The sequence below is a fragment of the Camelus bactrianus genome, chromosome 23 (genome assembly GCF_048773025.1).
Source record: "Camelus bactrianus isolate YW-2024 breed Bactrian camel chromosome 23, ASM4877302v1, whole genome shotgun sequence".
Lineage (NCBI taxonomy): Eukaryota > Metazoa > Chordata > Mammalia > Artiodactyla > Camelidae > Camelus > Camelus bactrianus.
The window spans coordinates 26,398,170-26,411,513 of record NC_133561.1 but is presented as its reverse complement, the minus strand read 5'-3'; positions in this window follow the sequence as shown (position 1 = coordinate 26,411,513).

Genomic DNA, 13,344 nt, shown 5'->3' with positions numbered 1-13,344 from the left:
CTAAGCTCTGTTATAATAGATCCCAGGTGATGCTGTACAGGTACCAGGTGATAAAGTGACTTCTGGATATGTCTAGTCCTGACTATATTGAAAAGAAAGCAGAAAGCATATCCAAGAAGAAATTAAACCATGCCTGATGAACTGACTTGCGTTGCTCACCCGCCTGCCTCCAAGTTTTGATTTTGTCCCTGGTGACAGGCCACTTTGTGCTTGTTCCATGGCTGGTTCTCTTAAGCATACCTGCCTTCCCTCCTTAGCAGCTTCTCAAGCAGGGGTCTTGAGTCATGAGCTGGGTCATACACCTCTCTTGACCAGTTCACAGCCCAATAGTCCCAAAGATTGGTGAGGTCACTTGGGGTTGGGAGACTTCTACATTTTGAGGAGTGAAGTTGATCTCCTCCAGCCCATCGTTCCCAGGAGGCCTCCACCCCAGGACCAGTTAAGGCCAGAGAAACCTGGGGCTGGTCACCAGGAGCCCCCACCTCTGAGCATCCCACCGCCATCCTGACACTTTCCCAAGGGCAGACATGCCGAGGCATTTCCACGCTGGGGGGAAGGGAGCAGGGGGATGAGAAAGCTCTGCTCTCCCTTTGGGAAAGCTGCTAGAAGTGATGGGGAGAAGAGGCCAGTGACCAAATCACACATTCGCTCACGCACCACGTGTCTCGAACACCATTCTGTGCAGGCACGATGCTATTATCTGGCTGAGGATGCATGATTGAGTTCCCCTCCCATCTCCATGCTCCCCAGCCAAGCCCCCGCGAGGCTGGGTCAGGTCAGTAGAAGAGGAAAGTCTTGCAGGAGACGGGGGAGCAGGGACAGTATTAGGGTTCAGAGCTAAAAACATTTATCTTCCTGCTGACAATCTTGGGTCCACTACAGATCATTCTATTTAAATGAAAAAATTCATCCCATGGATTATTCTTAAAACTTCACCCTCAAACACACACACACACACACACACACACACACACACACACACACACACACACACACACACAATTAATTAATGTAAATGAGATTAGGCTGCTTCTGAGCCATCAAAAGGAAGATTCTATGGCTGCCATGTGCTGAGGACTCCTGACCTGTGACTCTGGGGAACACACACACAGACGACCACGTTCTTAGCATCCTCCCCTCGACACAGCCATCTCCTTCCCTGCACTATCCAGTGAAGCCCATGACTGTTGATTGGGGGAGGAGATCATACCCCCTTCCTCCCTCCCCTGCCCACTGCCTTGACACCATAAAGCACAGAGGGCTCGGTGTTTGTGTTGCCTGCTGATTTATTTTTCTCTGTTAGCCTGTGGAGGCTTTGTGATCATCCACGCTGCGTGTGAATTGGTACTGGGGAGAGAAGGTGGTGGTGGGTTTTCTTCTCTGACTGGGCATCAGTGGAAGTTGCTGAAGGGTAGTTAAATATTCAGCAACCATTCAAACAGAGAAACAGCAGCGGGGCCCGTGATGTTGCCTCACAGATGGCGTGTGATTAATAAATAGGAGATGTGACATTACCAAGCCATTGGGTGCAGGGCTGGATTAAACTCCGTGAGGAGACTGGAGGGGAGCTCTGACACCAGATGTCAGGCTGTGCATGGGGGGTGCTCCTCCAGCTCCCTCCCCTCTGGCGTCCTTCCAGGCTGTGGGACCCAGACCAAACCATTCCTAACCAGGCAGTCATGCACTGGGTTTCCCTGCAGGTTTGTGTAGCCTGACTGAGATTGAATGAAACTGACAGGACAGTCATGGGTACAGACGGGACTTGCAGTGACCTGCGCCTCTTCTCTCCAGGAGCCTTCTTTCCACTCCTGTGGCCACATTTCCTTCTCCAGCCAGAAGAAGCATTGTACCTGACTACAGGAAGATGAGAACCTCACCTCCTCCCAGCTGGTTTGCTGAAGACCCTGCTCCCTCTCTCCTTCTTTCCCCTCTTCTCCATTTAGCTTCATTCTGTTTTTTAAAATATAGATAAATAGGTAGGTAGATAGATGATAGATAAAGAAGATAGATAAACAGACAGACAGATAAAACTAAAGGAGAGAGACACAATGCATTCCTCATTCATTTCATTCACTGAGTGTTTATGACCATCTAATCTATGCTAGATTTCCTTTATGTCCCATTTCCATAAAATTTTCTTACCACTGACTTCTTTTAGGTTCTGCCCCATGGTTTGATTACTTTGAGGGCCTGGGCAAAACTGGCCAGCTGTCCACCAAAGATTCATGCCTCTCTTCCAGAGCATAGACGTGTTTGAGGGAAGCAGCAACCCAAGCAGGGACGTCATCACCTGGCTCCCTTGCGTCCAGATAGGGCCCTGGGATGATGGAAGGGGGTGGGGGGTGCAATTCTTCACCTTCTCTCTTTCTCCCACTTGCTGATGGTCAGCAAGGACTCTGGAATGCTGGAGCCACAACTCTGAAGGGGCCTAGGTCCCTACATTACTGTGTGACAGGCCACCCATCTGTCACCCATGTTGAACTCTAATCTGAGCAAGAAACATATTAAGTCGGACCGCTGAGATTCGAGGTTTCTCTGTTACAGCAATTAGCACTCTTCTAACTAGTGCAAAGCCCTGTGAGATAGGATGGGTGTGGACCTTTTCTGCCTCTCCTTGGTTCCTGGACATCGCTCACCCTGCCCTGTGCCCTCCACCCAGGGGAGTCTCAGGTATCCCTCAGAGTTAATGCCAATGGTAAAACCTCAGCAAACTTTCTGTCTTCCCAGCTGCTCCCTCCTCTCCACTCTCTGAAGCTTCACTCTACCTTCTGTATACAGAGTCGATCCTCATTTCTTACGGTTTCCATATTTGCAAAGTTGTCTACTCATTAAAATGTATTTATAATCCCCACATCAGTACCCACGGCACCTTTGCAGTCACTCTGGACATGTACAGAGCATGGAAAAACTTGGGACCCCCAGCCCAGGTGGAACGAGGCAGTACTCTGCCTTCCTGTCTCAGACTGCAAACGAGTGTGCTCCTCCTGGCCTATTTAGTGTCACACTTTTTACCCTTCGTGCTTTTTGCTGGTGACTTCACTGTGGAAAACGGCCCCCAAGCGCAGTGCTAAAGCGCTGTCTACTGTTCAAAGCGCAAGAAGGCTGTGATGTGCCTCCCGGAGCAAACACGTGGGTTGGATGAACTCCATGCAGGCGTGAGCCGCAGTGCTGTTGGCTGTGAGCTCAATGTGAATGAATCAACAATACCTATACATAAGGTGTCTTCGAACAGAAGCACACATTAAACAAGGTTGTGTATTGACTGGCTGACAAAAATGTCACGACCAGAGGCTTGCAGGAACCTAACTGTGTATTTCCCCCAGGACTGGTGGTTCAGTGTTGGTAGCAACTTTTTTTCCCATTAATTTTTAACAGATTTACTTGAGGGGTAGTTTTCAAACAAACAAACGAACAAAAAAAAAGTATTAACTTGTGGTTGTCAGTTACTGAACAGTGTATAGAAGTTGTGGGGAAAGGCACTAGAAAGTAAAATACAAGAAAAGGTAGGAACTTCCTGCTTGGCTTAGAGCCAGGGCTCATTCAACATGAATCTCTTCACCATCCTGTTTAGTTAAAGGTAAACTGGGGGGTTGGGGGGTTCAGAATAACTCGCACGAGGTCCTGGGTTCAATCCCCGGCACTGCTACTTAAAAAATAAATAAGTAAATCTAATTACCTCCCACCCACCCTGCAAAGAAGGGGGAAAAAAAAAACTGAAGTAAATTAAGGTATAATTTGCAACCAGAGGCTACAGCATGATGCTGAAGCCCAGAGAAGCCCTGTTCCTAGTATCTGTGCCGCCTCACTGTTCTAGATGAAGCTGATTTAAAGTGCTGACGCTTCATAAACCTCCTTGGACCAAACCCAAGATGTAACAACAGTGAGGTCTGTTTTGATGGTTAGGGAATCCAGAGGATTTTGGCAGCGACTTTTAGAACATGACTAGAGCAAACAATGAGCCTCCGCTGAGCTTCCTGCCGTTGCCTGAGCCTCCCTGCAGAATAAGGGCTCCCGAGGGCTAGGAGCGCAAGCCCCAGCACGCGGGAAAGGGAAACGCATTTAGAGAAGGTGATGGCTAGAGCACACTGAGCCTGCTGCCAGCACTCAGCAAATCTGTGGGCCTGCCCCCGCCCTCCTGAACCGGCAGGAGCCCGAGAGATGAGCTGTCATCAGCTCAAGGACCCACGGACCACAGACTAAGCCAGACAGGAGTAGACAGTGGGGCACTGAGGTCGCCCACTGGCCAGCAGAAGTGGGGGGTAGGGGAGGCATTGGAGGGTGGTCCAGGAGCCTGGGCACTCTACAGTGCAGAATTTTGGTCGAGGTCCAGGTGGTAAGAAAGCAGGGGAGCCCGTTCCACTCAACCTGGAAGTGCTCCTGGGAGGAGGCTGAGAAACTGGCAAGTCAATGGGAAGAGGGAACCTGAGAAGGAAAAGGGATGGTATCAGTGAGAGATGCGGGAGCAGGTGTGATTTGCCGGATGGATCTGAATGTGGCACGTGGATCTTAACAGATGCTGAAATCGGTTCCCAAAGAAGAATGCCAGTTGTTAGTCCACAGCAACGGTAGCAGCTTGGTAGTTAGTCTGTGCCTGGCTCCTGGGAGACAGCTCGGACGGGGCGTGAAGAGTGAGGGAGAGACTGGAACTGTTCGGGAATTCTGACTTGCTGGTGGAGAGACACGATATCCGGGGGGAGGAGTGAACTGGAGGGGAAGCCGGGCTCAGCGTGGGCTGTGTGGAGGTGGAGGTGTCCTTGTGACTCCCAGGACGACAGGCCCAGGGGTCAGCCCCACACACGGAAGGGTGGGTTTGGCTAAAGACAAAGATCTAGGGGTCACAGGGGTCGAGATGACGTTCAACCTTGGACATACAGGGGTAAACTCAGATCACACAGGATGGGAAGAGAAGAGAGACCAGGATCAACCCACGGGGCCAGTGGAGGAGCAGGCTGGCCGAGAAAGGGTGAGGGGGCCTCATGCCCCACTTCCGCCAAAGTCAGACAGAGGAGCAAAGGGGAACTAAGGAAGCATCTTTCAGTGCTGCGTCTCCTTAGCGTTCTGACATGATCCCGGGGCCCTGGCAACAGTCTCGACTGCATTAAACAGACAGCACGTGAGCATTTAGACAAGGAAGTGCGGATCAAGTGGAGTGAGCGGATCTACTGACAGCAGGTCAGGGGAAGCACCCGGGGAGACTGAGGGAGGGAGGTCGGGGAACAGTGGTGCCTCTGCTGTCCCCATCACATCCCCGTGGCCCTCGTCTGCTCTGAAGGCAGCTCTGACAGCCAGTTCTGTTTGTCCTTTAATTGACAATGTCCCAGCGCTGACTTACTGCCCCCACCGAGGCCCAGGAAGCACACTGAGCCTACTTGTCCCCAAGCAAGAGGCAGTTAGTATCACTGGGGAAATCTTCACCCAGTGGGGGATGGGAGCCAGCAGATAAAAGCTCCAGACTGCACCCCGTCAGGTGGATGGTCTTGGGAAGGCACCTGATCACAATTCCCAGGGGGTTCCGGGGACCGAACCCTGTTGCCCTCAGCAGTGGCCTTGATAACATACCCTTAGGCTGGTTTGTCTTCCTGTCTCACTCTCCTTGTGCCCTCACTCCTGCTTCCTCAGTCACCTCCCAAGTCCTCATCCCAGGCTCTGCTTCTGGGAAAACCAGAGAGGAAGAGCCGAGAATACAGGGGTGGTCTGTGATGGTAAATGCCACCAAGGTTTCATTGTTCTACTTGTACAGCAATGCCCAGGAAGAACCACTAGTAACAGGGAGGTGGCCCAGGTCCCTGGGGCACACTGCCAGCGGAGCATGGGGCTGGGACCAGTACCCCCCGGGGCTGCCATCCCAGCAGACAGTCTGTTCCTGCTCTGTGCAACATTTAACACAGGGCTCAGTGCCTCCCTCAGCCTCCAGGCAGAAGCATTGCCCGAACCAGGGTTTACTGCAGATTTTATAGATAAAATGAATGAGGGCGCTCTGCCCTGCAAACTCTGTAAGTTTCCTTTGGACAGTGCATCTGCTCAGCCCCTCTCTCCAGCCACCACCAGGTCCCCCCTTTCTGCTGGGTCCTGTCTCCCACTCCAGGACACTCCTCCTCCACACAGCTGGGCTCCCTCGCTCAACAGCCACTCCCCGAGGGCTGGGCTCATACATTGAGTGATGCTGGGAGGTGAGCCCAGTGTGAGGCCAGTGTGCCCTTGTCCTCCTGGGGTTCTCATATCGGTAATGTGTTTCCTCCCACAGCAGCTTTTTATGGAGTAGATGAGCCAAGGACAAAAGGACAGCTGGTCTACTAATCCTCCCCACCCATCAGAATGGCTGCCTTGAAGGGTGGGAACAATTCTTTCTGGAAGTCTTCCCCCAGGGTGTTCTCCCATAGGCTCATAAATGGTTAGAATTCCCTCTAGGAACTCCAAGTACTTGGCTTTTCCTTCACCACATCCACCCCTCCCTGCATATTCCCGGTCCACATCCATTTCCTCAATGAAGGATTACCATGCACGGGCTTTGTGCCAGCCCCAGGGCGTGGAGCCAAGGGTGGAGGTGCAGGAGGCAGGCTCACCTGCGCCTCAGGGGCTCCTGGCCAGGGGAGGGGAGCCGGCTGTGTGCTGCAGGGCTGGGGGTGCTGCAGAGGTCCAGAGATGCCCCCACCCCACGCCCCGAGAGCAGCCCCTGGCCTTCGGGTTCCCTTCTCTCCTCCACCGTCCACACCTCTCTCCTGTCCCTGGGCTGCTCAACTGAGAATCCCAGAGCAGGAGGGGCTTGGCTGCCCTTTACTCCTGCACTTGCTGAGATAATGAGTTCAGAAAGGGCAAGCAACTGTCTGATACAGCACAGCAAGTGAGTAACAAAGGTCAGGCCGATCACGTACGCTCTTTTCTTCCAAATCACCATCCTGCCCACTGCTGCCTTTGGTGCATCCACAAATCAGACAGCAGCCCCTTGGCAAATACGCCCTAAGCCTCAGCCGCAGACACTGAACAGCTTGTCATTTTCTATGTGCAATGAATGTATTTACCTGGAGGGGGTGAGGAGGTGGTGTGTGTGTGTGTATGTTGGTTGAGTGGAGTTTCATGTTACTTACTCCTCTGGAATCCTGGAAGGCTGTTTGGAAGAGGAGGTATTTCAGCCATCTTCCAATGGACAGATGGACTTGTTGGGCTGATGGAGGAGGAACCCCAGAGACAGGAGGGATGGGATTGGACCTGAAATCCGGGGCTGATGGAGGAGTCAGGATTTGTGGAATCACTGAGAGCTGAGGCTGGGCTCTTGTCCTATGTCAGTCCCTGTGCTGGCTGCTGGAAGTTTCCAGAAGGCAGCAGCAGGCTCTCCAGGACTTCTTCTCCAGTGCCCTGGGTTCTTTTCCCAGAAGATGGACAAAAGGCACTATAACCACCTGCTGCCAAAAACCAATCAGGGAAGAAGAAAGACCAGCGCCGTTGGACCAACCACGAAGAAGCATAGCAGGCTGAGACCCAGCAACGGGACACCAGCACGCTCCTCGCTGGGGCAGGAGGCCCCTTTCCTTCTGGGTGGAAGCGAAGTGCATTGTGGAAGCTGCCAGATGCCTAGAATCTCCGGAAAGGAAGAGGAGAGGAAACTGGAAACAGAAATGGAAAACTTTAGATTCAGAAACTGGCTCCGACACCTACTAGAAGCAATCTAGCTGTCCAACAATGGAGCAGGAAGCACATACAGATTCTGGTACCGCAGTATCCCAGACTTTATCCAGCCGTAAGACAAGAATTCTGATAAAACTGGCTTCTAAGTTCCCACCTGGTGTGAAACAGCAGAACCCACCTTGGTGGACACCCACCTGGGTGACAGTGGAATTCCCTTATCTGTCTGGGTGAAGACTATGACTGTACCTGTGTTGGGATTCTTTTTAAAATGTTCCCATTGCAGTCCCATTGCCTTTTGGAAACTGGAGTATAATATAAAAAAGGACTCTGGAAAGAAAAGAGAAGTTGATCCATTGATTTCTTAGCCGGCATCTCCGCTGCTTCCACTGAGTTCACTGACATCCCTGAAGCTCAGAGACAATGGTAGGGCTTCCTCTGAGACTGCACATTTCTTCAAAGGATGGGGGAATTCAGACTCCCTGTGGATCTAGGTTTTCTTAGCAGGCTAAAAAAAGCTATACACAGAACAGTTAAATCCGGAAGAACAAAAGCCTCTCCTTGGAGCTAAGGAGGCATCTCTCAGGGAACGGGTAACTGTGAACTATTTGGTCTACACTGTACTGGGTGAAAACAGGTTGTACCAGACCATGAGTAGAGAACTTGACCAATCCGTTTTATGACCTCACCAAAGAAGGACTAAACATGGAAATCCAACCTCATCATTCATTGGTAGAGTCATTATGCCCACGAGGGAAAATAAGTCGCAATCATCTTGTATTTGCCTGGCATGTGGCAATTTACAAAAAGCTTTCATGTCCTCTGTCTCATTTTATTAACAAACATCGATCCTCCCTCACCAGAGCCCAGTGAGGAGGGCTGGTAGAGTGCTGTGTGCTGGGGTTATGCAGAACTCTCAGGGCTTCCCCTCTGAGTTCAGGAAATCTCAGCCACCATTTGCTCTCTGGTGTCTGGGGTGAGTCACCCAGAACCTTTCTTATCCTCAGGGGAGCTCAGCATGTTACGGAAATGACAGGCCAGCCAAGAAACAAGCACCACTCGGAGGGTTGGAGTACTCAGATTTATTACGCCGGCGGGCTCAGAGGGGCTTCTGCTCCGAAGCTCTGAGCACCTCCAAGACGTGCACATGAGGTTTTATAGGGTTAATTACAAGTATGGGGCTACTAGCCAATAAGGTTCAAACAACAAAAAGCAAGGAATCAGTACACTGGAGCTTATCAATTTGGAACAGATCACGTTACTGACACTTGTTGAGCTTGGATTTACGAGTTAGCTTGTTAGCCCAGTAAACTGAGACTAAACTTCAGATTTATGAGTTAGCCCAGCAGAACTTAGATCAGTAAACCGACACTTATCACACTTAGATTTGTGACTTAGCTCGTTAGCCCAGCTGGGCTTTTCCTTCACAAGCACACAGGCAGATGGCCTTACGGGTGACAAGTGGGGACTGTTTAAAGACTCTTCTCTCTAGTTTCAAATCTAGGCTGAGCACTTGTTTGCTGTGTGACCCTACCTTTGTGTCCCAACTTCTCTGAGCCCCAGCTATAATATGGAGCTTAGTCATACCTTCCCGGTAGAGGTGCTGTGAGGATTAAAGGAGATATGTCTGTAACGCATTTTGCCCAGGACCCTGTTCAGAATAGCCCCTCAACAAACAGCAGCTAGTCCCAGATCTGGGCAGCCCAGAGTCAGTTTCTCTGTGTCACTGCACTAGCGCATTTAGGGGTAGAGTCCTCAGCCCCAGTCTCTTTAACTCTAATAAAAGACACCCCAACAGGGCAGAACTTAGTCCTGGGGGTGGGCAGCAAGAAGGCAAACCGGCTCCCTCATTCCCATCCCCCTCCCCTGCTGGAACCCTCAGGACAACGAGGTGCCACTGGAGAGGACCCAGACCTGTCCTGAGGGACAGCTTCTGGCTGTGGAGAGGGGCTCAGCCAGGATCCCATCCTGTCCTGCCAGAAATCATCACCACCCACCAAACTCCCTGGCAAAGCCCTGAGGTCCTGGACAGAGTATCTGGAGAGAAGCTTTGTTCCCTGGCTGCTTTCAGGGGCTGACCTACAGGCTCTGTGAGACTCAGGGTGGGGAGGCTCGGACTTACCCTCATGATCCTCCCTGAATATTGAGGTGACCATCACTCTGGCCTTTGTGCAAACCCACGTGTGACAGGCTGAGGCTGGAAACCACATCTTGGATGCCCGTAGGCACACTCCTTTCCCCTTGTTCCCCCCACCCCCACCTTCCTATAGCTGCTGCTTCACACAGCGGGGTACTTGCCTGGCTCCTGGAGGTGTCTGAGTTTATAATTCCTGCACAGAGACCCAGGGCCGGCCGCTGACACAGGTGCTCAGTTTCTCTAATGCAATAACAGAAGGGAGGGGCTGGCCCTTTTTGAGACCCTGACACCTCCTAGCACTCCGCAAGACCACCGACATTCCTGCCCATCTCACTCCCACTGTGGCCCCCTGACGGTGTTCTTGGTCTCCCCATTTTGCCAATGAGAAAACTGAGGCTCAGGGAGTAATTGTTGAAAGTCTCAGAGCTGAAATTGGCAAAAACCCCAACGGCCAAGCCCTTTGTATTACTCCAGGGCCCGAGCTCTCACCTGTGGTGCTGGTGGCAGCTGCACTGAATCAGAGGCCCCCTTGGGCTGATGGAACAGGGAAGGAGCCTGGTTCTTACAGAGCCTGGATCTGTGGCCAGGGCCTCATTCCCATGGCTTTGAGAAATGGAGCCAACTATAGGCATGCACCCTCCACCCACATGCACCCTGACCCAGAGCCCTGCTGTTCACAGAACTGCCCAGCAAGCTGCCCCCAGGCACCCTAGTGGTGCCTCATCTCCTGCCTCTTGCCCAGTCCTCACTCACTGGGGCAAAGCCAGCCACCCGCAGCTGCCTTGTCTGAGGGACGGGAGTGGAGCAGAGTCAATTGTGGTGCTCAGAAGTCTCTGTTGGCCCCTGAGACTCCTACCTGTTTACGCCCAAGTCGGGTGCCACACCTGAGAGGCTGCTCCGAAAACTCAGCTGTGTTCCTCCTGCCAGCCTCTGTCCCCAGGGCCACCTGAGCTGGTAAACACGGCAACAAAGCCACCTGCCCTCATTACTAGGTATCATCTTGCACTCAGACTTCTATCCCTCACAGCCAGATGGACACTGAGACATTCAGGCTGGGGCTCCAGTCGGAAGTCAGGGCGATTCCGCTCATCCTGTGCAGAGCCACCTTGTCCCTGGGGGTTCACTGAGGCCTCACTGCACAAATGTGCTAGCATGCCTTCCTCCACATTGGGGTCCTGAAATTTGGTGGTATCAAATGATCCTTCCAGAAACTGCCTCGTGCATAGTAGCACTACAATACATTGGTTAATGAAATTCTATATATGTATATATTTTTACTTGCATGCAATACAAGATCAAATTAAATTTTAAAAAATAGATGCTAAGGTCCAAACTGTAGTCTTGAAATCCCATTTATCCCTGAAACTAATGAGGGTTTCTTGGAGAGCAGGCTGATTCCAGGTCCAGGCAGGATATGTGCAAGCTGAACCTCGAACTTCTTATAGTGCATAGCAAGGAACCATCAAAGACACCTAGGATCTCAGATTGGGTGATAATGTTGAATTAATGCTGGTTTGACAGAGGACCCAGCCACACTGGGGAGGTGCAAATAGCAAAAACCTGACTGTTGGCCTTTGAAATCCAGGTCTGCCTCTTCCTAGCTGTGTGACCTTGGACAAGTAACTTAACCTCTCTGAACTTTCATTTCTTCATCTGTACAACATGATCATAATAAAAACGACGTACCTTGTAAGTTACTATGAGAATTAAAGGAGATTAGCACAAAGGGCCTGGTATAGAACAAACACTCAATAAACAAGAGCTTTTCCAACCTCAAGCCAACAGCATACCAACATTTAACAAGAAATGACACATTCTTACCCCGCTGGCTAACCTCTTCTTTTTATCTTTTGTTTTATTTTCACCCTACTTTTATTTATTTATTTATTTATTTATTTATTTATTTATTTATTTTATTTATTTTTTTTTTTTAATTGAAGTACATTCAATGACAATATATCAATTTCTGGTGCACAGCCCAATGTCCCAGTCTTGCATATACATACATATATTTGTTTTCATATTTTTTCCATTATAGGTTATTACAAGATATTGAGCATAGTTCCCTCTACTATACAGAAGAAACTTCTCTTAAAATCTATTTTTACATATAGTGGCTAACATTTGTAAATATCAAAGTCCCAAGTTTATCCCCTCCCACCCCCTTCCCCGGTAACCATAAGACTGTTTACTAAGTCTGAGAGTCTGTTTCTGTTTTGTAGGTTTTCACCTTACTTTTATTTCCTCTTTATCCTTCTGTTCTGACTCATCTAATTTAAAATATTTTAATTGTGGTTTAGAATATAGAAAATAAGGACATAAAGCCGAACTATACTATTTAACAAATAATTAACAACTTCTTACCATTTGTTTATGTTCAGCTTTACCTGGAGGGATGCCCTTTTTCATTCCTGATACTGGCTGTCAGCTTGATATTGGACCTTTTTTTCTTGATCAATATCAACAGAGGTTTGTCATTTTTAATGGTCTTTTCAAGGACCAGTTTCTAGATTTGTTTATCCTTTCATATATATTTTTTCCCTACATCCTTTTTAATCAAGGCATAATTTACACATAATAAAGTGCACAGATCTTAAGTGCATAGTTCTCTGAGTCTCTGAGTTTTAATAATTATATATATATATATATATATATATAATCTATTGTCAATATCTGAGTCAATATATAGAAACATTTATCACCCCGGAAAGTTCCCTCTTGCCTCTTCCAGTTAATTCCCCACTGTCCCAGAGGCACTAAGTGTTTTGATTTCTGTCACCATAGATGAGTTTTGCCTGTTCTAGAAATTCATATGAATGAAATCATAATGTATGCTCTCTTTTGCATATGGTTTCTTTTGCTCAATGTTTTCAAAAATATTTTCAAATTTAAAGAAAAGCTGCAAGAATTGTAAAAGAACTCCATAACCTTCCTTCTCACCTGAATTCCCCAAATGCTAATATGTCATTTGCACACTCCTTCAATCGTTCTAGTTTTATATATATTCCATTATCATTGGTCTTTTTCCTGAATCATTTGAGAACAACCTGCAGACAAAAATGCCCCCATTACTCTTTAGAACTCCAGTGCATACATCCCCCCAAACAAGGTCCCCCGCCTCCAGGCTCCAGGTGTGAACACCAGAAGGTGAGGACAAGGGTGTCCACCTGGAGTCTGTCTGCAACACCAACCAGAGCTTGGAGTTCATGAACAAGTATAATTTCCCCTCTGCCCATACTTTATTATTAGTATTATTTGGGATTTATTTTCTGTTGGAGATGGACCTCTTTCCCCTGTGTATACACTCATGATTATTGACAATAGTCAGTGAGGTGTCCTGCTCTTCTCTGGCCAAGGCTGTCCAGAAAACACAGCTGGGCGATTGAACATACCCTCTCTAGGGACTTTGAATCTGGACGGAGAGATGCAAAGGACAGAATACTGCATCGTTGGTACAAGGGTGAGCACACTAATTTTTCCTCTTTGGAGGGAGTCAGGGCATGTCAGTAACTCACACACCTCTATAGGAGGTTGCAAGGAAAGGCATAGAGGGCTCTCTAGGCGAATAGAGGCTTCAGGTCAGAGTT